Source organism: Lissotriton vulgaris, chromosome 4_1, assembly GCF_964263255.1.
Source record: "Lissotriton vulgaris chromosome 4_1, aLisVul1.2, whole genome shotgun sequence".
Taxonomy (NCBI): Eukaryota; Metazoa; Chordata; class Amphibia; order Caudata; family Salamandridae; genus Lissotriton; species Lissotriton vulgaris.
The window spans coordinates 1,543,377,834-1,543,404,960 of record NC_141691.1 but is presented as its reverse complement, the minus strand read 5'-3'; positions in this window follow the sequence as shown (position 1 = coordinate 1,543,404,960).

Genomic DNA, 27,127 nt, shown 5'->3' with positions numbered 1-27,127 from the left:
TTTTTATTCCTAGACAAAATAGGGAGTGGTGTGGAGAAGTGGAGAAGTGTGGCTCACTGGTTAGAGGAGACAGACATGGAAGCAGAGGTCAGCCCGGGACCAGGGTTCTATTCCCGGCTCGGCGGGTCTTGAGTCCTAAAATGTCCACGGACTCGACAATTCTCGCTCCGGTGCCCACTCGATTCACAGGTTCACACTCTGCGACTCTGGGCAATAGCTTGCTTAATCTCCACAACAGCCCCTCACAGTGGGATGCCTGGCTTTCCCCTTGTGGATACCCTGCCGGGGTTATCTCACAGGGAAATACCAGGACGAGTTCCCTAAGCAAGCGCTTAGATACCGGGTCGGTGATTTGCGCTATATAAATACATTTACATTTACATGTATATGGCATCTAAAAATATTAAATGTATTTTCCTAGGCGTAACACAATCGGCACAGCCATCCACCAGTGCCAGGGCCAGCGCGGAGGAGGGCACTCCAAAGGCGGATGCAGTGCCACAGCCAGCAGAAACTGCTGTGGGGATGCCACGGTAGTGGCGGGCAGTGGTGAGCTATTATATTCCTCACTTATTGAGATTGCAGAGTGGGCTCTCAGCAGGGGTGTATGTGTTGTACAGTACAAGTACACTTTACTGTTAAGAAGATTTACAAATTTAGAACGAAGTTTTTGTCAACCAGGTACAAGACAGTCACCCTTGACTTCTCATAGCAATAGCATTAGCGGCGGGAGTTGACCAGTAACCAATCGCCTCCTCTAAATTTGACTTCAACTCAGCTTTGAAAGTTTTATTGAGAAGCCAAGTCAGATCAGAAATGAACTTGATGGATGAGAAGAACGAAAAGGGAAAGAAGGGTGTAAGATATCACGAGTGAGTTAAAATTAATGACTGGCAAATAATGATACGTGTTTTTGAATGCTGCCTGAGATGGCTGGGAAATTGGAATCTGATGCATGGCTGGTTGAAGGCTGAAGCAAGGATGGGTGGAAGGAGAAAGAAAAGAGGACTGCCTGGGTGGGTGAAACAGAAACTGTCTGTGTGCGCAATATATCCTTTGGTTCAAATTCAAATGCAAGTCAAGCACGGATGAATGGCTGGCAGCAGTGGCGGTTTCCAAAATAAAATAAAAAGGGTGTTTTTCGGTGAGAAAAAGTAAGGTTTGTCCAGTTGAGACATTAAGAAGAATGATTGACATTTACTTTGAATGGATGGATGCCTGGATGGTATCTTCCTCATAGAGTGTAACTTTGAAGAGCATGTAACACCACACGTCCGTGCCAGAGTAGCAAATCTGAGGAAAGAAGTTGTAATTTTTCAGAATACTACCATGACTAGTAACAGTAGTTTCAAGCACAGCATACATCCGGCGATTACGGGGACCACTCACTACGCCTGTTAATAATTGTTTTACAACTCTGTCATTCATGTGTGGCCTATCAGTGTTCACTCAATCAAAAACGAAGCACCTAAAGTCATCCCATATGTAAGCAAATATCCTGTGAAGGAATAGATGATCATATTATTTTTATTTATCTCCTTCATTTTCTTTTTGTAGTAGTCAGGGGCAGGGCAGGGTGAAAGTTAAATTAATTAAGCAGTAGCCCTTGTAACAGAGTATGGCCAGTGCCACCCTAATAGAAAAGTAAGAGCTTTACCACCTGCATGTACTGGACTGGTACAGTAACGCAAGTCTGTGTCATCATGGCTTGCGGCTGTTTTTCTCGGGTCCAAGTTGACTGCACTGGCATTATGCCGGCTTCCACAAGTTTACGTACCAATTTCGCTAAACAAGAGAGAAGATGAAGAAGACTGGTGTACTGTCTGAGTCTAATGTAGTGAGTTCATATAGTGCTAGTAGAATTCCTGAAACCACCACTAAAGTTAGAGCAGAGGCGGACGAAGTAGGAGGTTAGATAGATACATGCCACAAATGTTATGTACTGTGCTTGCAAGTTGCTAGTGCTACTGTGACACAACTTTCGGCTGAATTATTTTGTGTTAATCTTAAAGAGCATTGGTTACAGCATGTTTTTCTTTCTTCATATAGATGCTCCTTCCAAACTAAAAAGGAAGGAGTTGGCTAGACGGGACCAGCAACGGAAGCTTGAGGCAATTGTCGCCGAATATCGGTGGCTGGTGGTCTAGGAGGAGGAGGACACGCAGTCGCAGTCGACAACATCCACGACTGCTGCTTCCTCCTTCGCTGCCCTCGGGTCATATGGTCAGCGCAAACCTCCAGCGGTACGGAGCCGTGGTCCGGCAGCCACCCGTCACCACCGAGCAGCAAAAACAACAGCTGCCCTCCACAGTACCTGCAAGTGCAAGGGGTGTGTGCACCGCTTGACCCTGAGAGTGTCCCACCTTGAGCAGGAGGTGGCGAGGCAGAAAGTGTTGCTCAAGGACCTCTGGAGAGAGCTGCGTGACCACCTGGCCAAAGGACACCACCGGCGGAAGTAGAGGAGAGACTGTTCCTTGCCCCTTTTTTAAAGACTTTTGGGGGGGGAGGGAATTGGGCGTTGGGGTTTTTGGACTTTTGGGGACTGATTTGATTCATGGACATTGGTTGGGGTTAAGGAGGTGGGTGGGTTGGGTCTTCTTGTGGGATAGTTTATTTTTGTTAGGGCTCCAATAATTAATTATTTCTCTGCTTAAACATAGCATACGTGTTTTTTTTACCGTTTTATGGGGGAGGTGGGGGGGTTGACTGTACGTTTGTTTTCCTGAAACTTAATTGGTTGGTTGATTCAAATTGACTAATCGCCCAAATTTGTACAAAAGTGCCACTGACAGAGTTAGTGAATTCAATTGTCCTACTACTTTACTAGTGCTACCGTCAGTCTCTCCTCTCCTCCTACTCCATTATTCTTCCTCCCCCAAAATGCTTATCTTACCTGTGATTCGTGTTTGAGAATAGGGCTAGGCACAGTGCTGGGTGCATGGCAAATGGCAATTAAGGGTGGCTATGGAATCCTGGACAGATGAAACGCCATTGTTGTGGTGGTAGTAGTAGTGGTGCACACTGGCAGTAGCAGCATATGAAAAAAAAGGAAATAAAACATTGAGTGGCCTGAGCGTAGCATTAGAACAGTACAGTAAATAGTACAGTACACAGTAAGAATATATTCTCGGATTCCTTCACCAGCCTTGAAATTGATTTTCAGTTTCTTTGACCTTATCCTTCCCAGCAAGTGTGTGGAATTATTGTTGTCATTTAGTCACACCTCAATGAAAACCACACAGCCCGGGGGAAGAGGGTTAGGGTTTGAAAATTGGATGGGAATGGAGGTTTTTGGGAAAGTTTTGTGGAGAGAGTAAAAAAAACACAGCATGTACAAACAACAAATGAAGAAAAACAAATCTTTGGATACGAAGATATCCATAAATATTTTAAGGGACATAAAGGAAGTGCACTACTGCAAGCATGAAGTTGTTTGCTAAATGGATGGTTAGGTTACTGAAAAGTAGTACTTACTACAACTTACTTCCTATGAAGAAACATTATTTGACAGTACAGGACTCCAGTAATTACGCAATTTCACTTGCCTATCTGCCCTCAGAGAGAATAAACACTTATTAGTACATTAAATTAGTTTTAAAAATAGAAAAGCAACTGATCAAATAGCTGGAGGGATGAATTTGAAGCAGAGAGCAAACAAACGCACAGAGTCACACTCATAGAAGTTCACAAGAATAACAATATTTAAAAGATAAGGAGAAGTGAAGAGGATACTGTAACTGTATGTTGTAGTTGTCCTGTTCAATTTGGGAAGTTGCATGCATCCAGCCATTCCTCCTATTCACGGTACTCCTCCAATCCACCTGACGCTCCGTCGATCAATCTTGGTGACCAGACAGACACAATGTCCACTGCCTGCCTGGCGGATGCGGAATTGCGGATCGCTAATGGTAAGCCTGAGTTAATCATTTTTCCCATCGCACAGGGTAAAAGCCGGCCTATAATTGTTGATAGAAAAACAGGAAGTGATATTAAAAAACACCACGGAGAAACAAATATAAGGTACGGTGTGTAGTGTAAAAATAACACTTTCAGTTTCAGAGGCGACAGTAGTATTACATACAAGCATCATTTCTAAAGTGCGTACTCTGAGTCTCCTTTTCAAGGATAGTAATTAGCACACTGTACAGCAGGCCAGGGCCATGCAGAAGGCAGGCACCACTGAGTGAAGCAACCTGATGTAGCATACCTCTTTAACACAGACAGACAAAGCATATCTAATTGTATGCAGGAAGCCACATAGCCACAATTTTACATGAACAGCTGTCTGGACTCTGGCATAACAACACTACATTAGCTCGTCCACTCCATACCACGACTAGACAGACATGTAGTTCTGCTGTAGTTGTTGTTGACTGGTTTACTTGTTTACCACTCACGAAATGGCCAAAGTTCTTCCGTAAACCGACGATGATGATCCAGCCATCCCAGTGAGCGACTGTAAAGAAACAAGATATTATGTAACTTTGATCATCAAGACTCATCATCATCATGGTATATTGGCAAACAACGTAATGTTGTTCATGCAGTCGCAGTCTACACACACAGTGAGTCCAAGGACATTTTGCATATTAAAAAATGCAATGTAGTGGCCCCTGCAGTAGAAGTACGATTTGAATTAAACAAGGAAAAAAACAAAGAAGACTTGAATTACATTTATTGTGTAAAAGATTAATTAATAACAGAAGACATATGATGAATCATTTCATGCACAACAAACAAACAGCAATTGCTTTAATCAGAGTACGACAGCCAGTGCTGTCCACTGCATGCCATCTCATTATTCATTACCTGTTCCACTTTTTGTCCACATCTTGTTCTTAAAGTGAAGGCCCACAGGGCATCCTCTCGTGTAAATTTCAGAAGTAACTGTCAACAAGCAGCATATAGTCAGTAATTTCAGTCCCACTTCTTTTTAGGGGATTACTCTACGAAGCGACAGTTTCTTCATTCTGTGTAATCCAGCCATCTGCCTTTTATTTAAATGGATAGAGGGAGTCTAGAGGAGGAGGATAGAGGAGCATGACTGAGTTGTGAACTTGTGAACTTCAGGATTGCAGACAGAAGCACCTTCAATAAGGAAATAAGACGAAGACAGTGCTGCTGGTGGATTTGTTTTGATTAGAGTTTTGTTGTGGTAAGAGTTGCAAAACAAAGAAAGACACACAGGAGTAAAAGTGAATAACGAGTCAGGACGAAAAAAAAGGAAGTCAGTTTCAGGCCTAGGTGTCAGAGAAGTAGAGCTCGTACTCAAACTCTGTGAATTGAGACAGGAGTAGGTCAGCTAACAGAGATGAACTTCCGTCACCTAAGTCGGTGTCCTCTGCTTCCTGCGTGGATTCACGTATTTTGTAATCTGGTGGTATGAACTGCTGATTCATCTTGATCATTGTTAACCTCTCCACATTTTTGAGCAAGAGGCGGGTCCTTTTTGAAGTTACAATGGCACAGCAGCATTGAAAACACGTTCAGAAGACACGCGTGGTACAGAAGGCAAAATAGGGTACAAGGATGGGGAAACGAGTGGCACAGAGCAGAAAACGAGGCACAAAGAGGGGGAAACAGTGGTACAGAAGGCAAAATGTGGCACAAGGATGGGGAAACGAGTGGCACAGAGCAGAAAACGAGGCACAAAGAGGGGTAAACAGTGGTACAGAAGGCAAAATGGGGCACAAGGGGGGGGAAACGAGTGGCACAGAGCCGAAAACGAGGCACAAGAGGGGGAGACAGTGGCACTGAAGCAAAAAGGACAGAGGACACTTACCAGTGGCAGTGGCAGCGGCATTAGGAGCACACAGTTAGAGCTGCGTGGAGGGGGAGTGACCTACCAGGAGGTTCAGGGGTTGCTCACCTCACCGCGCAGCGTCCGGCATATATGGAGAGGTGGGAGGGAGTAGCAGCTGGGAGGCGGGAGCAGCAATTGGCCAGTGGGAAGTCAGGGGGGCAGGGCTGTAGGGGGCACAGCTGAAAGGGAAACATGTGCAACAGAAGACAAGAGGGGCACAAAAAAACGAGTGGAACAGAGGGCAGAAGGGTACTAAAAATAAGATAAAAATGAGTGGCACAGAGGACAGACGGGCACAAAAAACGAGTGGAACAGTGGGCAGAAAGGCATAAAAAACAAGGGAAAAACGGATGGAACAGAGGGTCAGAAAGGCACAAAAAACAAGGGAAAAACGGGTGAAACAGAGGGCAGAATGGCACAAAAAACGAGGGAAAAACGGGTGGAACAGAGGGCAGAAACCGAGGCACAATAGGGGAAGACAGTGGCACCGAGCAGAAAACGAGGCACAGGAGGGGGATACAGTGGCACAGAAGCAAAAAAGACGGAGGACACTACTTACCAGCGGCAGTGGCAGAGGAAGCAGGAGCACACAGTCGGAGCTGCGTGGAGGGGGAGCGACCTACCAGGAGGGTCAGGGGTCACCCCCCCTCCAACTGTTCAATCACGACAAAGTAACTATGGTAAAAAACACAAGTGTCAATATCTTAGTTATGTCACTATAAGATACAATTCAAATGGCCCGACCGCCTTCGCAAACTGACCCTATCCATTTTTATATAAAGTCACTACTTGATGTGTACGCACCAACTATTACCTAATAATTGTCAAAAAAGCTGAAGAGAAACTCGAACCCAGTCGCTGAGTAAGGGCCAAAGTATCAAGCCCTCTGGTAGTCTGGTAATCTTCCTATGAAATCTACAGATAGACGATAAAGTAAAAGCTTATTCAGACCCAATGAGGAACCCAAGCCTCATCTTATCCATATAAGTATTAAGTAGGAATGAGCAAGTAACAAAATAAACTCACCTGAAAAAGTACAACTCTCGACCTCTAAATAAGTCTTGAACACCCGTGTTTTGAAATTCTATACTTTAAAATGCCAAAAGGTGTCATTCAAACGTAATTGGCGTGACAGAGCACGTACGCGTAATGCGTCATCGCCACTTTGGTAGTTTAATGGACACTCCATGCCTAGAGAGACGGCAGCATTAGCCACCATAATATGGCTATCATCATTACTGAGGAGATACGCAGTGGGATATTGGCACTGGCAAGTGGTAAAACCCCTGGGCCAGATGTATTCCCTGAGGAATTTTACAAGGCCTACGCACCACATTCATTCCATTCCTGTTCAAAATGTATAAGTTGGCCATCGGAGAAAGTTGTCTCTCTACTTAAATGAGCAAAGCCAACTTGGTGTTGCTGTCCAACTCTAACAAAGACCCAATAGACCTTGGCTCCTACAGGACACTGGCACTCCTTAATGCAGATTATAAACTGCTAGCGGAGCTGCCTACGGACCGGTTGTCACTGGTAGTCCCCACCCTTGTGCACCCAGATCAGAATTGGTTTGTGCCTTCGAGAAGCACATCCCTAAACCTCAGGAGAGGTTTTGGGATGGTTTTTGCAACCAATCCAAATCACAATGCACATGACTTCCTCATGAGAACACATCATTGTTTTTACACAGCGCACATTGCGCACAACAATGCCTTGTAAAAACACAACATTATTAAACATGGCATAATCATCCTTATGCTTCAAGGCCTCATTGTTCACTCATATTCATGGTCTAAGTTCACTCAAGACCTCTCCATCTTCTCCCCACCCAGTGAAAACCGGTATGTCTCCTTCCTCATTTTCCTGTAATATTCATCTATTATTATTAAAAAGGTGACATATGTCAATATATCCCACATGCCTCTGTGACCCATTCCATTTATTATAAGATCTCAGGTCTTTTATGGCAACCTAATAGCTTCAAATACCTAGGTTTAGATTTCACAAGAGATCTAATTACAACTCTACAGACTAATGAGAATGCTCTCATCAAAAGAAATTCTTCGCTATTATATGTTTGGTCACCAACATTTCTATCCTGGTGGGGAATAGATGAGACATTAAAATGATGATTACTCCACTTTTAAACTATCTAGCCAGAATGCTACCAATGACACTCTCCAATGAATTCCTGAACAAGAGCTATAACATTCTCAATACGTTTCTCTGGCAAGGGAAGAGACCCAGAATCTCCAATGAAAAATGTCATTTATTGAAAGAAAAAGGTGGCCTGGGCCTGCCAACTTTAGGAAATACCAAACTGCGTATCTTTGCAAACAAGGAGCTAACTGGCTACTCCAACAATCTGACTACGTCCATGTTTGGTTGGACATAGAAAGATCAATCATCAACAAAATTCCTCTTCCTGCTCGCCTCACCATGGACTTATCCTCCATTCCCCACTCAAAATATATCATGCTAAATACTAAAAGAGCCCTATAACATCTGGACTATAAATTCGTGGTAAAAATGAACAAATCCAACTTAACCTCTCTCTGGTGCAATCTGTCCCTGAAAATGGATGGAGAGATGCTCCCCTGGGACCAATGGTAAAAAAAATTGCATAAATCTAGTCAAAGACCTCTTTACTGGGAATCTTCCCTTGCCTTTCTCTATAGATTTTCATCAATTTCTAAAATTGAAGTCACTGCTCACGCTGCGTTCTACAAAACCTACCGACCCTTCGATACTCTCAAAGAAGTTTCTGCTACTAGTCAGGTCACACCGTTTCTAAAATATAACATTTTTTATCCCCTAAACCTCGCAAAGCTCACTTGAAATGTGAGGCAAAATCGGAATCCAAACCTAACTCCGGAGACATTCCATTTGACTGGAACAAGATACATACTACTCCTTTCTCAAATAAAATATCACCAATATTATCCCAAACTAAGCTTATGCTTATGAACAGGACATATTGGACCCCTGAGAGGATCTTCAAGCTTAACTACAACCATATTGGGGCAAATTGCTGGAATTGTAATTCCATATTGGTAACCTTGCCCACATGCTCTTCCATTGTCCCGTCCTACAACCATATTGGGGCAAAGTCTACGAATGTATAAACAAAACATTCAAGATTGTCCCCCCAAGGGAATTTTCCTACACCTTGCTAGGCTTTCTGGATCCAGTACGCCCAGACGAGAATGACTGTTATTTGTTAAATCGTATGCTCACACTGGGCTGGAAAATAGTACTGACTAAGTGGGAAAACTCAACAGATGTATCCTTTAGGATGTGGCAAGAATGGTTGTCCTTTCTCATTGGGCCCGACAACATCTCTCTTCACTCCTCTCCGTGGCGTGTAACACATAGGAAGTTATGGAGGTCCCTTGAAGCCCTTTGCATTTCATATGATCCACCGTAAAACTTACCTTGCCGCACAAATACAGTTGTCCTAGTGATCTCGTCCTTTAACCCTTTCGATGCTGATGACGAGCTCAGCTCGTCATCACCCACGGGTGTCGTGTGCTAATGACGAGCTGAGCTCGTCATGGGAACAGCAAAATGGCAAAATCCAGCACAGGAGGGGGAAAACGCCTAGCAGCCAAGGTGTTAAATTGGGAGTTTTCCAATCATACACCACCCCTCCCCAAGAACACTTGGTAAAGGATTTGTTTTTCAATTTCCTACAATACACTGCTTATAAAATGATATGCCCTTTGTGCTCCGGCTGTATTGTACATCTCTTATTGCACCTGTAATGACTGTGATTTTAACAGACTACCTGTACTCTCTCTATCTCCACTGCAACTCCTTTGGTAATGCTCTTGTATAATTTTCTGTTTTTTGGGTTTTCTTTCTTTGTATGTCTTCCTGGTTGCTATCATTTGATAATATTCTTGTGATCATTATTATTTGATTACTGTGTTTATTATGTATTTGTTCTTTTATTGAAAATTTAATGAAAACGATTTGAGTTAAAAAAGAAAATGTTGAATCTGAAGTTCCAATTGATTCGGCCAGAGTATTTTTTAACTAAGGACTGTTTTCATGATGTTTTCCATAACCAATTTGTGATGTGTCTTTTAAACATGGTGTAGAGATAAGAATGTGACCTGTACATACAGTCACTACATCTCATTCTTTGTTGGTAGGAAGAATGCTGTTTATTTCTGTTACCAAAAGACCACATACAATTATTTTTGAAGATTTAAATATTACAAATAAAATACATGTATAAATACATGATATTATTAAAAGTAATGCACATTCAAAAAAAGCTCAATATATTATATTTGCAAAACTGTATCAAATGATTTTATGTTTAGTTAAACTAAATATAAAACATTCTAGTATCTAATCATATGTATGTGTTTTAAGGTATTTATATTATGCATTAAAATATAACCTTAAATTCTTATAGTTGACTTCATTATATTAATAATATTATTATAAAAAATATAAATCATATGCAACAATATCGGTGGACCTTTTAAGCTTTATTGTTTGTCAGCTATTGTGCACAAGTTCTTAGCAGACACACCAACCTGGGGAATATAATGGGGCCCTAGTGTATGATGGATGCATCAATGATCAAGTATTTTTTGAGTAATCTTGTTTCCCTTCATTGAATTTGTCATCTGCCATCAACTGTGCATTTGTTCTTCATGCACCATGATGCATCTGCCATTTGTTCTACTTATTTAGGTGTTCTAGATGTATGGCATAATGCTGGATAACCCCCGTCAAACCTGACAGATTCAACATGGTGATGCCATCTATGTCTGTCAATGACAAATTTCCGTGGACCATCTTGTCAGACATTTACATTTGTGACAATATCTGATCATAGCACACACACATCATGTTGGCTGATGTGCTCGTCCACCATGGATTGAGGACGTCTTTGGCAATGAAGTTTAATCTTCATCTGGTGGAGGTGCTCTATCTTTGGTGAATTCATTACTGGAATCATGAAAGTACATAATCTGCTGTTTAATGTATACTTGCGGAATTCTGTCAGGTTGGCTTACCCAACTAAGCTTCCTCAAAATATTATTTGCCTTGTCACCAATTAGCTGAAAACATCAACTCAACTGCTGGTGCCATATTGTTTTGCCAGGGAGAGATAATGGATGAAGGATTCAGTGAAAATGCACTATTCTTCACTTGAAAAGAGCTGAAGATCCCATCAGAGGGTGTCAGGCAAAGTGCCCCCAGTTACACGATCAAGCAGGAAAATAGGTCAGCGGACAGACCATTATTGCATGAAATGTATGCCGATGATGTCACAGACCTTTTTAAATTCATATTGTGCATTTAAATCTTTATCTTTGAGTTATTATTCAAACAATTGTGATGTTCCATACAAATGGTTTAACTCTGTAAAAGTTTTGAACGAAAGGTGATTTTTTGAAAAAAACTATTTTAAATACTTTTAAATAAAATAAAAACACTTGGGACTCAACCATGGTACAGTAGTCATGTTTGCTCCCAGAAAGTGAAGGCTTGGTACTCATTGATTCCAAACTACATTTTGCATCCTGGATGTTGCCTACCCTGACTGGGTGGCAAAGTCTCAGACTTGAGGGCACCAAAAAAAACATAAAATATGCAGTGTGTGGTTGATAAATGAACAAAAATCAAGGGTGATTCTTTATAGTCGATGCAATAATTGTGAAGTGAAAAAAAAGTCATAACAATTTCTGAAGTAGAAATCAATGTTGTTCTGCTGCATTTAGAGGAAATATTTTCACATTTTCCTGGTTTTTGAAGCAGAATAGTTTATTTCAACATATCAGTAGAAAACATGTATCGATAGTTTGAAAATCTTTAATTTTAGTGGCAAAGTGGGAGTTTATTTTATGTTATGCAAAGCATCAGAAATACCATAACATTCACCCCACCCTGCATAAACAATGATTTACCCACCCTTTCTAGAACAGAAGGACCATTACTAATTTTCATTGTCGGTGTCCAACAATAAATGCATGTTGGACAAGTCAGAGAAAATTGCTTAAATTCCCCACACAACTAAGAACCTCGCTGGTTATCTGGCATCCATGTTTTAAATTACAAACTGCAACTATAGAAATGTGTATCCAACCATTAAAAATGTGTGAAAATAGTAAGCTTTAAACATATAATACTTGACTGTAGTGAAAGTAGATGTCATGTGGCAGTGACATATGCACCAAGAGATAAATAAGGACTAGAGTTGTCTAAAGGTTTCCACAGATTTACCTCTGACATATATATTGTGAAATGTGTCTGTGCCTCATTGCAAAATTTAGTCATATGAATGTGTGTTGTGACATATCAATATAAAACTTTGTGGCTTATGTAGAGTTTGTCGGACATGGTACTGTGTGAAAAACATGACAGATGCCACATTCACCATATTGCAAGTGTATTTCAGTCAATGGGATTCATAATATGGTGAATGGGATATCCACCACATTTGTGTTAGTGCCCTGTCCACTAAGGTCTAAATAAGTGCTTTGAATTATTGAGTTTGTGAATGGCTTAAACAAAAAGCAAGATTTTTCTATTTTGGAAATGTTTTAATAATATGTGTGACTCTTTAAAGTTATAGAGTATGTTATTAGTCATTTCAGGATCAGGGAAAATGTGGTAACATTACTCGGACTGATGGTATGTGTAATGTGTGTTTTACAGATTGCCACTAAAATTACCTATTTTAACATTTATTAGTACATTATAGTGTATTTAACAGTTTTTTGGTATTGAACGTAGAATTCTCCACACAACTAAGGGAGAACCAGATTATCATCGGGGCAGGGAATGGAGCAGTCACTGCAGTGAGAGGGAGGTTTTAGTGGCACAAAAAGGATCAGTGGCACAATGGGTGACATAATCTGATGTGGAAGATGGCACAGAATCAGAGCACACCACTTAGTTGCATGAAAACTCCCATGGCCCTGTCCAGCCCTTTGTGTCATCAGAAAATACTATGTCACTTTTTTCTGGACCTGCCACCAAACCCTCCAAACACACTGCTCCAATGACTTTAGGAGTGAACTGGGCCACAGCCTAGAGACCTTGGGATGGGGCAAACTTTGCCTCATACACCTCTTCCCCAGACCCCATACCACGACAGCTTGTTTCTTTGAAAGCACTACAGGTCATGAGGGACCTTTATGCTAGGCAGAAAGTAGTATTGGTGTTCTCTAGCATCTTGTACAATAGGTGGACCAAATTGTCCATATCCCGGAGCACATTTGTTCAACACATTCTGACCAGAACAGGGTATCTTAGGGACATTTTCCCTTCAGGGAAACATAGATTACCACTGCCCATTGCCCACACTTTTCAAGGCCATTAATTCCCTCTTCAAACACTGATCCAAACACATCTCATAACACCAAACCTCTCTGCCCCATTCTACAACTCTTCCAACCTCAGGTGTCTGGGCTTACAGATATAGTGATGACGGTTTTACAAATAAGAAGGAGGGCAGTCAAGCAGAATTCCAAGGCAAGACTTGGAAATAACTTTAATTGCCTTCTTTCATTAACTTACATTTTACATTTGTCTCTCAGAATTTTATATTAGATTACAATTTAATTTGAGGAGACTGGGAAAGTTAGATGTTGGGTCATGGTCAGCTTTTTAACATTTGTTGGTGGCCAGACTTGTTTATTTTGCATGTAAAGCATGCCTAGTTTTGCAGGAAGGGGGAACGGTGCTGCTTGCACTTCCATGCGCTTCCTTGTGCTTCCTATATGTTGGTGGGTGCTGTTTGGTTCCAGCTGGGGACTGGAAGGTCTACTGTTTTTTTGTTAAAGATATTTTTATTGAAAGTACAAAAAGGAAGAGGAAAGGAAGTAAGAGAAAGATAGAAACACAATAAGTGCGACAAAAAACCTTGGCATGGGCTCACTCTGCTTGGCCAAGAAGCGGTAATATTGCTGAAGATTGTACAACGCGGCCACCCTAGCCAGGATGCTTCTCGAAGTTCACCAGGCAACAACGTTGTCCCCAACGGGAAGTCCTTAGAAAGGCTTTGGTTCACCGCGGCATCAGTCAAAAGCCATCCAAGCCAGGGGGATGTTCAACCAGTCTGATTTGCAACTCCTCGTTTCTCGGCCATAAGAAGAACAATGCAGCGAGGTGAAACATAAAGACCCACCCCCCCTAGAATAGACCGAACAGAACTCCCTCCCCTCAAACTCCTTCAACCCTCTAACCCCCCTCCCCCGAGTGGTGGCAGTTGAGTGACAGGCACACATCCAAATATTCTCTCACACCTGAAACAAATGAAGTGCTCGTAGGGTGGGCGGGCAGACCGCCGACGGTAAGCCTCTAGAAAGGAAGCGAACTAGTGGGCCCCACCTAAAGATTAGGATAAAGGATTCAAAGTCTGTGGGAGGCCTTGTCGCTGCATCCTGCACCTCCGTTGACAGCGCCCAGTGTTGCATTTGGGCATGCCGGTAACGCTCGGACGGTAACACCGCATAGTCCCGCATGCAATTATGGAAGGTGAGCGGCTCATAACCATGAAACAAGTGTGTGAGCTCGTGGCAACCCCCCGATCTCCACCCATCAAAGGGGCCCGCCACGAGAGCCGGTGGAAAGGCCGGATTAAAATGGATAGGGGTGAAGGGGGACGGGAAGGAGGTCCACCTCTCATCACCAGAAACCGAGTCCCAGACCCTCAGGGTGGTACTCGTAGGGGTGCTAATATAGGTGTTACGAGGGCGATCCCCCTTCGCCTTCCAGACCAGGTCCCACATCGATCTCCCCGCCACACTCATGTCCATATGCAACCAGTGCTTCTCCGATTCTATCTGGGTCCACTCGACCAGCACTCGGAGTTGCGCCGCCTTATAATAGAGGTGCATATCTGGGAGGCCGACCCCACCCCTCTTCAAAGGCTGTCGCAGCGTGAGAAAGGAAAGTCTGGCGCGGCCCCCTTGCCAAATATAGCGTAGGATCATGGTCTTAACCCGCCTGAAAAAGTCCCCCTCAAAGCAATAGGAAGCGCTTGAAACAAATACAAGAGCTTGGGGAGCATCGTCATTTTGACAGCATGGACGCGGCCCAGCCAAGAAATGAACATGGGCTTCCACCGATTAAGCTCGGACTGTATCTGGGCCAGCAGAGGTGGGAAGTTGGCCGCATATAAGGTGGTAACTGATGTGGTCAGCCGGACCCCAAGGTACTGTATAGAGGAGCTGGCCCACGACAAGGGCGTGAGCGGCCGGATGCGGTCCACCTCATCAGATGGTAGCGTGAGGTTAAGGATGTAGGACTTGCCGGGGTTAACCCGGAAACCCGCCACTGCTTCAAACGGAGAGAATACTTCCTGCACCCGTGGCAGGGAGCTTCCCGGGTCCGCTAGTGACAATAGAACGTCATCAGCAAAAAGGGAAATTTTATGTTGCTCTCCCGAAAAGGGGAGACCAACAATGTCCGGGTCCTCCCGCACCCTAAGGGCTAGAGGCTCAATGCTGAGCGCAAAAAGTAGGGGAGAGAGGGGACAGCCCTGCCGCGTACCCCGGGAGTGTGCAAAGAAGGGTGAAATATGGCCATTGACCATGACCCTCGATCGAGGACCATGGTAGTTGGCCCGAAGCATATCAATGAATTTGGGGGAAAAACCAAAGGCCTCCAGCGTTCCAAAAAGAAAGTTCCAGTCCACCCGATCAAACGCCTTTTCGGCGTCAAGGCCCACCAAGACCGCCGGGATCTTAAAGCGATTATACTTCTCGATCAGATGGATCAGCCTTCTGGTGTTGTCGTGGGTCTGGCGACCTTTTATGAATCCCGATTGGTCGGGATGGGTAAGAGCAGGCATAAGGTCCTGGAGCCGTGCAGCCAAGATAGAGGAGTATAATTTACCATCTACATTCAGTAGAGCTATGGGCCGGTATGACTCACACCTCGAGGGGTCCTTCCCGGCTTTGGGGATAATCGAAATCATCGCTTCTGCCATAGTGCCCGTAGTCTGGCCCCCCTCCCTCATGCCATTAAAAAGTGTCACCAGAAAATCCCCCAGTTCAGAGGCAAAGGTCTGATAGAAGGGTGCCGTGAAGCCGTCTGGGCCAGGCCCCTTAAGCGGTTTTAGGGACTTGATTGCAGTCAGCACCTCCTCCCTAGTAAAGGGGCCCTCAGGTATTCCCTTTGAGCTTCCGGCTCCAGGCTATCCGCTGAGTATAGGGCGGCATAGAAGTCGCCGAAAAGCTCTGCCTTGGCCGCGTCTCTATGCTCCAAGGCGCCCGAGGGCGCCTGGATGCCGCCTACATATTCCCTCTCACGCTTATCGCGAAGCTGTCGAGCCAGATGTTTCCCCACTTTGTTGCCTTGTGCGTAAGAAAGACGCCGTAAGCGCAGGAGGGTATATTCCGCCCGATTATTATAGTGGGCCCTGAGTTTACCCCGCACTGCTACAAGCGGACGGAGTGTCCTTCGAGAAGGATTCTGCTTGTGCGCAGTTTCAAGTGTTGCCAGCTCCGCCTCCAACGCCTCCCTTTCCTCGCGCCTAAGTTTGTTCAAGGCGGAGTTCAACGCGATGCACGTGCCCCGTGTCGTCGCATTAAAGGCGTCCCATTGGGTGAAAACCGAGGTGTCCCCTTCTTTGTTAAACTCAAAGAATTCTCCATTGGCCGCCCTGAGTTTCTTGCACGACTCCTGATCACGTTTAAGGGAGATAGGGAAATACCATTTGCGGTGGGGGGACGTCTCCGGGGACCAAGTTAAACATACTGCCAAAAGACTGTGATCTGATACAGAGAGCGGAAATATCCTACTGTCCCGCAAATCCCCCAGTAACGACTGATTCAGAAAGATGTGATCGAGACGCGAATACGTGTGGTGAACATGGGAAAAGAACGTGTAGTCCCTAGCGTGGGGGTGGAGGGCGCGCCAGCCATCAATGAGACCCAGACTGTCTATAGCATCACGTAATTCAGGGGAGAAAAGGCCCGCCTCCGACCTCTGTTGGTGCGAGCAATCAAGGCCTTTGTCCCAAACCAAATTGAAATCCCCCATTACTATCAAAGCACCCTCCCCGAAGTCTCCCACCTCCCTCATGAAAGCCTTAAGGAACCCAATTTGGCCCGTGTTCGGCGCATAGAGAACCACCCACGTACAAAGCTTGCCAAGGAGCATCCCCTTCACCATCAGCCATCTGCCCTCCATGTCGCTTCTCACCCCTATGGGTTGAAATTGAAGGGTAGAGCGGAACAGGAGTGCTACCCCCCGGTGCTTAGTAGTGGCAGAGGATTTGCAAATCAGTGGGTATTGCCTATTCTTAAGCCTGGTTTCGTCCCTATGGGCCAAATGAGTTTCCTGCAGTCCCACCGCATCCAGATGATGATCTATAATCTATAATCCACACCTTCTGGCGCTTTTGAGGGGAATTAAGGCCTTTAACATTCCATTAACCTATCGTAGCAGGCATCCTTCCCCCATCCCGCCCCACATAGTGCCCCCCGAAGCTCCATAGACAAACCGACCGCACCCGCAATCATACCAGAACCACTGCCACCACCACTGAGCCCATTCCAAAGCAACCCTCCCCCAGACCAAAGGAGCCCAAGAACAACATACAAAGAAAACAGTTCCAGAACCAGAAAGAGAACAAAGAAAGCTGGACATGACCATAAGGGTCAGGGGTAGAAGACCCAGGTAATGCCCCCCTCGAGCTCAGGGTCGGGGTAACCCGCCAATGGAGCACAGTCCCTTAATGTACCTGAGGTGGTAGAGCCCCCCCGGCCCCACGGGCCCCTGCATGGGGAGCATAGGCTGCCGAAGAGCTATCCATCCGGCCCGAATCAGTCACCAAGGCCACCGAAGCCAGAACCTCTCCCCTCTCGCTTTGGCTCGCCGAGGGAGTCGGGCCCTCCGCCACACCATGCCGGCCCACTCTCTGCCAAGCCGGGGAGCGGGAACGGCGTCTTCTCCTTGGGGAGGCGCTGGCGCCAGCCGGGGTGGTCTCCTCCTCCATGCCCAGAAGTTCCCTGGCAGCCGCCAGAGATCTCACTTGCACCAGCCTGTTCTGCCACCTAAAGATGAGCCGAAAGGGGTGGCCCCAGGAGTAGGACACCCCTTGGTCCGCAGGAAAGCCGTGACCGGGCGGAAGTCCCGCCGCTTCTGCAGTGTGGAAGCCGCCAAGTCTTGAAAGAGCTGGGGGCTGTGTCCCCGAAATTGTAGGTTATTGGTATCCCTGGCTTTTCGTAGGATCCTCTCTTTTAATTGAAAGTCATGGACACAGACTAAAATGTCCGGCGGTGGGGAGCGCGCGCCACGTGGCAGACCAACCCGATGCACTCTGTCCATGCGGATTTCCGAGAGGTCCGCCTCTGCCAGAACCTGCAGGAACAGGGCCTCCACGTATTCCCGAAGGTTTTCACCTTCTCCTTCCCAGGGTACAGCTCAGATTCGAATGTTATTGCGGCGGGACCGGTTTTCCAAATCCTCGCAGTGGGTCTGAAGGTCTAAATTTTGCTCTCGAAGCCTGAGCATGTCCTGCTGTAACTGGTGAACGTCACCAGTGAGGCCTAGATCGTGCTCCTCCAGGGTAACCACCCTTTCTCCGATGCCATCCACATCTCGGCGGACCTCGCGTAGATCGGAGGCCAGCTGTGACTTCAGCTCCGTGATGTCGTCCTTGATGGACGCAAAAAGTTCAATCAGGAAGGCCTTCGTTACTGGGCCATCCCCGTCGTCCTTTGCAGGGGATTTACTGGAGCTGGGGGGCGATCCGGATGGACCCTTCCCAGGGCCGTCCTTCCCAGGCCTGTTCATGCGGTTTCTCGTCATCATGACGAGAAGCCTCGGCTAGCCCCTGCTTACTCCGTGATCACCAGAAGCGCCCCGGGATATCAGACCGTGCTCCTCACACCTCCCGAGGTCTCCGTTCCACCGTCACTGGGAGTCCGGGGCAATCAGAAGATAGCAATCGCCGTGCATACACAGTGTCCACCGAGCCGCCCCCGGGTTATAAGGGGCAGGGACGGATCAGCACCTCTTCTCCACCCGCGCCTCTGCGCTGTCCAGCAGCCGCCAGACAGTTCGGCGCCACCTCGCCACCTCCGTCCGGGCGACGTTAGCCAAGGTGAGCCCCAGGGCACAGATAAAGTTCTTGATGTCCCCAAGCGCGGAGTCCTGCAGTGCGATCGTTCCACACTGCTACTTGCTGTGACCCAGGGTCCCCCGGGTGATAAGCCGATGCCCTCCAGCGATACAATGTAGGCCGCACCAGCGCACGTGCGTTACCTCCTCGACTCCTCGGCTAAGGCCGTTCTTAGTCGTAGCTCGTCGGGAAAAGGCTCAAAAGCATTCAGGGCACCTCAGGAACCCCATGAGAGTCGAGTCCAGAGCAAAGATCGCCCCAGGTCAGCTACACAAGGCGATGAAAGGCTCGGGTGCCGGAGGAGCTCACAGGCACGTCTTACTCCGTCGCCATCTTGGCCACGCCCCCATGTCTACCGTTTTAAGGCTCTATGTACGTTGGCGGTGTTATGTATCTGAGAAGGCTGCCACGGAGTATCTGCCAAGCTGACTGCACTGTTTTTTCCAATTTTCTGTTAAGCCACCTAAGGCACTGTTTTGAGTGGCAGTCTAGTTGGTGCTTGTTTGCTCATGTGTAGGCAGGAAGGGTCCTATTTAAGGAAGCCTGCTGCATGGCTGCATAGTAACTACACCAGTTATTTTATATTTATCTCGCATTATTTTATATTGGGTCACAATTTATTTTGGAGCTCTGGGTAAATTAAATTTTGGTCAGAGTTAGACTTTAATCTTTTGATGGTGACAGGGACTGTTTATTTATAACTGGAAGCCTGATTTATGTTGAGGAGAGAGGGAACAATGTTATGTGTGATTCCTTGTGCATTTTATGTTTTTGAGGATGCTGATTTGTTGGGACAAGGGACAGGGAGGTCAGTTGCTTGAGAGAGCTATATACATCATAGACGCTACATATTAGAAATACATGCAGACTGACTGATATTTTTTCTCTTTTCTGTTATGCCAACTAGAATGCCATTTGGTTGGTTTGCCTTCTTATTCATGTGTAGACAGGAAGGGCCCTAATTAAGGAAGTTTACTGCATGCAGCAGGTTTACCAGCAGTGCTGCAAAGCCACATAAATCTGCACATAGCCGCGCTCACTGCCAGCCACACTACATTTTCTCCTCCAAATGCCTGCCAAATTAACAGAGGCTGCTATTCAAGAAAGGCTTTATTAAATATTAGTCAGTTGTGCCTTTTTTGTCTAGGTTTTCAGCTGTTATGGGGACTCTGTAAGCTTCTTCAGGGATGACTATGTCAGAAGAGATTGGTGATTTAGTTTCTCCAGAGTTTCCTGACCATCCTGACTCTTGCTCTTTAGTTTCAGGTGAGGTCACTCTAAAAAGTGCTTTAATTCATTCCAATTTGCAGTTAAGCACACTATTCATATTGTTGATCATTTGAAGGTGAGCAATTTAGTCTTACAGCCTAATTCATGAAGCCTAAATCGGCTCGCAAAGGGCCAGATTCTGAGAATCTTGCCCTTTGCGAGTGCGATTTTTGCATTTGGGATTCAACATCCCAAATGCAAAAATCGCTATTTGCTAAATTGCATATTTGCGAGGAATTACATTTAAGGAATCTCAATTTGAGATTCCTTAAATGTAATTCATCATCCATTTTCCAATTGCGAAATCGCAATTTCGGCCCGCAATTTACCGCGAGGTCAAACCTCGTGGTAAATTCCGAAAACTCAGAAAAAAGCATTTAAATGCATTTTTCTGAGTTGCATGTTACACACACACATGTCCTTTGGACATGTGTGTGTGCAACACCTGTGTTAATTTCCATTGCAGGGGTGCTACAGGGTGTCCTTTGGACACCCCTGGCCCCCTTGTACTCGCAATCTCATTTGCGATTAGCTAATTGCTAATCGCAAATGAGGAATGACTCCCCATGCATTCCTATGCGTCTTTTGGCCCATAGGAATGCATGAGGAGTTATTCCTTATTTGCGATTAGCAATTAGCTAATCGCAAATAAGGAATCAGTGGGAATCGCAATTAATATTGCGATTCCTACATGAATACCGTTTTGCGAGTCTCAAATAGCGATTCCTTATGATTCGCTATTTGAGCCTCGCAAAACGGCCCGTTCATGAATCAGGCTGTTAATGTTTATAATGATGTATCAGTGTTTGATATATCTTGGAAATGTCTAATGGGTTTTAGCATTGTACAGTGTCACATCCCTTGAAACATAGAAGGGTTTGGCTATTCCTTTTGAAGCTGGCCTTCTGGTTCAGGAGTTGAGTTTTCATGCACTCCCTTTGGCAGAGGTTTTTGGTTGTTCCATTTGAACATCATCTTCAGCCTTGATAAGTGGCTTAATCTGTTATCATTCAGGACTTTTTATCACCATTGCTCCTTTCTCACTCTCCATTCACAGTGCTGGGCTAGTTTAACTTCTAGGGTGAGTTGCTCTTTATTTGTAAGGCCACTCACTTTATTAACACCCTTGCTTCCCTTAAACTCTGTCAAGCTGTGACCAGGCCCATTCACCAAAGTAGACATCTCTAGCACCTACATTTTGGTCCTAGTGTAAATATGAGCTGTCTGGATATTGGGTCACAGGCCTGAACAGATCCTTATATGATTTATTAATATTACTAGAAGTGGGGGCTCTTCTGGGCAGTCTTTGTTGAAAGCTCCGCAGTGCATACACCCTTGGCAAAACCCTCCATCAATAAACTGAAGGAATTTCTTGTCTAAGTCACTAGAGCACAATATACTGGCTCAGTCCCTCCATATTACAGGAGTTATGTTCAGTAGGTTAACAAGCCCATGAGATCACTCTTCCTTTGGAGCTAACAATAATCTTTGGAAGCCAAGGATGGGTTGACATCTGCTCTCAAGACATATAAGAAATTAGTAGTCTGTTTAAACTAAATATTATTCCAATTAGATTTTGCTGCTCTGAACTGTAAATCATTTTTTCTTTAGTTCATTAATTATCTATGCCTGCATCCTCTACTTAATCATTTGAGTATTTTGAATTATTCTGTGATAAATTGCCAAATGTTTTTGAGGATAAAACTTTGAGGATATTTTGTTCATCCTCTGTTAATAACAGGCAAAGGTGTACACCCTGACCAAGCAGAAGCCAGAATCATAGTCAGGCTAAGCTAGATACACCCTAAAAGATAACTTGAGCTCACCCTCTGGTATCATGGCACCAAGCAGTCAGGATTATTTAAAGAGGGAAAGTTTAAAGTATTTGTGCAAAACACAGAAAAAGTAACATGGTGAATGCACCACAGAAAGACTCCACACATGTGTATAAGAATAGGTTAATATATTATAAACAAAACAAGCCCAAACAACAAATAACCAATGTATGGAAATTGAGATATTGAATTTTAAAAGAATAAATGCAGTGAAGCGCTTAGAAGCAAGTAGCCCTGAAAGGTTACTTTAAGTTGTGCTGGACTGGGGGCAAAGTCAAAGTTTGAGCCAACGTACTGGAAGTGCAGGCTGGCTTCAGGATCCTTGCATGACCCAGATAACAAAGCCCCATTTTCTGGTTACATGCAACAAGGTGAATCAATCATCTCTACACAGAGAAGGTGATGCATCACTTCTGCAGACAGCAGACATTAGACGGCAAATATCAAGAAGCAGACCCACCGAAGCACCAGAGCCGAATGGCATACCACCTATGCTGTAGAAATCAGACGTAGAATTTGGAGCGCATCTCTAGCACCAGTATTCAATAGTTCAAGGCTTACCCAGACTCTTCCTGAGTCCTGGCATGGGTCAGTCATCAGCCCAAATTATAAACATGGTAGCAAGAGGCATACAAACAATTATCGGCTTATCGCCTTACTAGACATGGAGGCAAAATATTTCACAGGAATTATCTTGGAGGAATTAACATCATGGGCATCTGAAAACTCAATCATCCCAATCAACCAAACAGGTTTCTGCAAAGGCCAAGGGACCACAACCAACATCATGGCACTGTCCTTGCTGATGGGAGCGGCAAAAGCAATCAAGTCATCTTTATTCCTCTTATTTATTGACTATACTGCTGCATTCAATCATGTGGACCGTAATAAACTTTGGAAGAAACTGGACAATTAGGGAATACCGAAATGCCTCCTAGACATGCTAATGCTGCTCCACTCAAACACCTGGATTAAAATCAAACTTGGGGCAGGTACACACCACTCGAAGCCTATCAGGACAACAAAAGGATTAAAACAGGGGTGCCTATTAGCACCCATTTTATTCAACCTCTTTTTAGAGGATCTACCTGGAGAACTCGACAAATGCCCCAACCATGCACCCAAATTAGGGAAAATCACCCTCTCCAATCTATTATATGCGGACGATCTGCTGCTGATAAGTCGGACGCCAGCAGCCCTTCAGCACCTCCTGAACTCAGCCCACGCCTTCTCAGCAAAGGATGGCCTTTAAATAAACTTCAATAAGTCAAGGTCATGGCTGTGAATTATAGGAAAAAAAAGGATTCCTTGCTGGCACCTGAATGGAGAAAAGCTCGACCGGGTAACCACATACAAGTACTTGGGAGTTATCTTGGACTCAAACAACACGTCTAGGGCACTACTTCACTCCTTACGAGGGAAGGCCGCAATGACTTACTTGGCATTAAAATCATTAAAGGCCAAACTTCCCGATCTCACACTCAAACCTTTCCTTGAAATCCTGCTTGCAAAACTACAACCGACTCTTACATACGGGAGTGAATCACTTCATGAGAAGGATGCCGCATTGCTGGACACAGTCATAGCCAACTCATATAGGGCTATTTTTACCCTTCCTAAATATGTCTCTCCTGCTCAGATTCGACTAGAATTGGGCATCCTCAAACAAACATTAGAAAGGCGGAGTGCGTACGTAGCCAGCTGGCGCAAGATTCGCACTGCAGTGGCTGGCTCCATAAGCTCTAGTGTATGGGAAGAGTTACTTTGGCATCGCAATTCTTTACCTAGAGACTATCTATTTGAATCACTCAAAGTTCTACGCTTGATCGATATCTGGGAAACGTCAATAGATCTCTTGTCTTTCAAAAAAGTTGCCAAAAATTCAGCACGTATTATTTCAGCGATTGAAGACAAGAAGGATCTAACAAATAGAGCGCATGGATGGATAACGCTGGGTGATTATGGAAAAATACAGTCACAAGCATGCCTCAATATTGGCATGAAAATAAAAGTTAAAGAAAAGTTCCTAAAACTACGCCTCAGTGTAATTCCTACACTGCCACACCTTCCTCCCATGGAGAGAAATAACCCTTCACAACAGTGTGCCTGTGCAAAATCGGCAAGGAGGACATCGTCCATGTGAATTGCATCTGTCCTAGACTAAGGGACCTGAGGTACAACCTTCTGCGACCATCCTTTAAACTACATGCTGTTCAGACCCACAGGCAGGCAGTCAAATTGTGCTTTACCACCAGCAACATCAAATTGAATTGCCAGGTCGTGAAGTTCTTCGACTGAACAAGAAAAAGGCTTAATAGCGTTTGACGAACATTATAAGACTCTGAGGATAATCATGAACTGATCTCAACCAATGTCATATTTTTTACCTAATCTAATTTGATAATTTTAAGTACAAATGTTTTTTTAAATGTTCTTATTGGTGTTTTTATAATTTTGTAAAGATTTTGATTAATTATGTACAAATAAAACTTTACTTACTTACTTACTTCTGCAGACTGGTGTCGGCTTTGAAAGGCGTTGAGGGATATGCTGGATGCTGCCACGCAGTTGAGGGGATGTGTTAATCTAATCAAGCTTCAGCAGTAGTGATATGCTGCTGGATGCAATGCTTCGATCTTTGGAGGCAAAATGCTGGGTCAGATGGAATGTGTTGCTTTTACTCCCACAACCGTGTCAATGTGCCGGTTCTGTTATACACAGACAAGAGATGTGCTGAAATTTGTGTCGCAAGTATCTGTGGCCATTTCCAGTAAGCCAGAAAAAGGAGCAAAGGTTGAGCCTTTGATTTCCCTGAGTCTCAAGAAACAGGAGATCACTTAGAGAGTCCAGCTCTTCTTTAGCTGAGTCAGAGAGCAGAAGGCAGCAGGCATCATGGTAACACAAGAGAAAAGCAGGCCTTCCAAATCTGCAATCCAAAGATGAGCCCTTGAAGTAGCACAGCAGTCATTCTGACAGATGTTTAGTTAAAGATCTAGGAGTGTCTGATTTTATGGGGTCAGAGACCCAGTACTTATACTCAAAAGTGCATTTGATTTTGGGGGTGATTTCAAAGTAGCACTCTGAAGTTGTGGGTTCCCCTTTCAGCCCAGTCCTAACTGCCTAGCAATCTATGTCAGGCAAATTAGCCTTTAGTGTGGGGACAGGGCACTACCTATTCAACTATAGTGTTATCCTCTGCCTACCATCCTGCCCAGGCACGGCCATCAGAATTCAGATGTATGTAGATGTGTATTCCGAAATACCTATCTTTCTTGTGTTGTGGCTTTTTAGAGGGAATGCACAAAGTGTAGCTATCACCAACCCCAGACATGTATTGGAGACAGGCTGTCGTGTACACAGAGAAGTAAGTGCAGAGAAATCTCCACTTTCTAAAAGGACTATTTCTAAAATAGTAATGTTAAATCCAACTTCAACAGTAGGCAGGATTTATCAGTAGCATTCCAAACATACAAAACATGAATAAGCTACTCATCTCTGATCAGGAATTACAGCTTAAACGTTTTTAAGGAATTTTCAATGCTAACCTATCAGAGAAGTAGTGACACATGAAATAGGCTGTTTGTCACTACCAGAACATGTAAAACATAAAAGTACATTCCCTACCTTTAACTTGCCTATCACCCTGCCCTTAGGGCAATCTGGGGCTTGGCAAGGAGTCATAAATGAAATGTCATAGTGTCAGTAAACTGCACACACAGGCAGTGGCAAGCCTGAGACAAGTTTGAAAGGCTACTTCTGGGTGGGTGGCACAAGCAATGCAGCAGCACACTAGTAGCATTTAACTTACAGACCCTGGGTATTTGGTATACCACCTTACATCATACTTACAAGTAAATTGAATATGTCAATCAGGTATACACTAATTTTAAATTTGTTTAGGACAGAAGCAATTGCACTGTAGCCCTTATTAGCAGTGATAAAGTGCTCAGAGTCCTAAGGCAAACAAAATGATTCAGCAAAACATGAAGGCAAAGTTCAATAAGATTAGGGGAAGACGACCCTAAGGATGACATGTCTAACAGTCTCCACCTCCCATTAAATCTGAGGTGGTATTTACAGATGAGGTTTCCTGTCTGGTTGATGGTTGAATTGGCTGAGGCTATTCCAGGTCTAAGGCACTTTGAGTCACTCTCAGTTGATCTGCTCAGAGAAATTGCTAGTTCCATACCTCTAGTTCACCTCATGATCCCATTCCATGAAGGGTTTGGAAAGAAGCCATCTTGGAACTAGTCAAGCCACTTCGTTATCTGTGAGACAGCTCCTTAGATAGGGTCTTTCATCTAGATGAGTGGAACTAGGGATTCATTGTTCAACTTATGAAAAAGCCCACTGCTTATTGATCTGTTCTCTTTAATTTGCAGTCAATTGTATTGCTGGATTTCCCCATTAAATCCTGAAGAAGTGTGATCACTGACTTATCCTGGGGTATTTGAAGCACCATTAGATAGTACATTCAGTCCAATTTGTTTTTTGTCTGGCTCACAGCATGGAAAAAACACTGGTGTTGATTATTGATGATCCTAGAATGTCGGCAGATAAGGAGCAGCCTGCTGCCTTATGCTTTTAGATATTTCTGTCACACTGTTTTGCATTGCACCATTTTTACTATATTGTCAGAAGAAGGAATCTGTGGGACAGCTCTGCTGTATTGTAAATCTTCTCTGGAGGGCAGATAAAAGGCAGTATATCTTTTACATTTTCAATCAGAAATTAAAGTATAGAAACAAGTTTTTTCAAACGTGTATTCAATGAGCCAAGCAATTTTCAACATCCACATCCAAGCATTGGCCAAGCTCATAATTCGGGTAGGCATGTGATACAAAACCAAACTGCTCACTGTTCTATTGGGATTGATAATCAGGTACAACACCTGGCTACTTTGATGAGTGAACCCGGTTTAGCAAAAATTATATGAACTATGCAGATGATGCTCTTGTTTTGCCTATTGATAACTCTGACCTGGGCCCCCTTGACACTTTCTATCACTCGTATGTCTGCAGTTACTATCTGGCTAAGGCAAAATTACCTTGACATTTACTACAGACAAATCAGAGGTTCTGTTTGTGCTGATAACAGTCCCCAGGGTCCTTTCTCAGG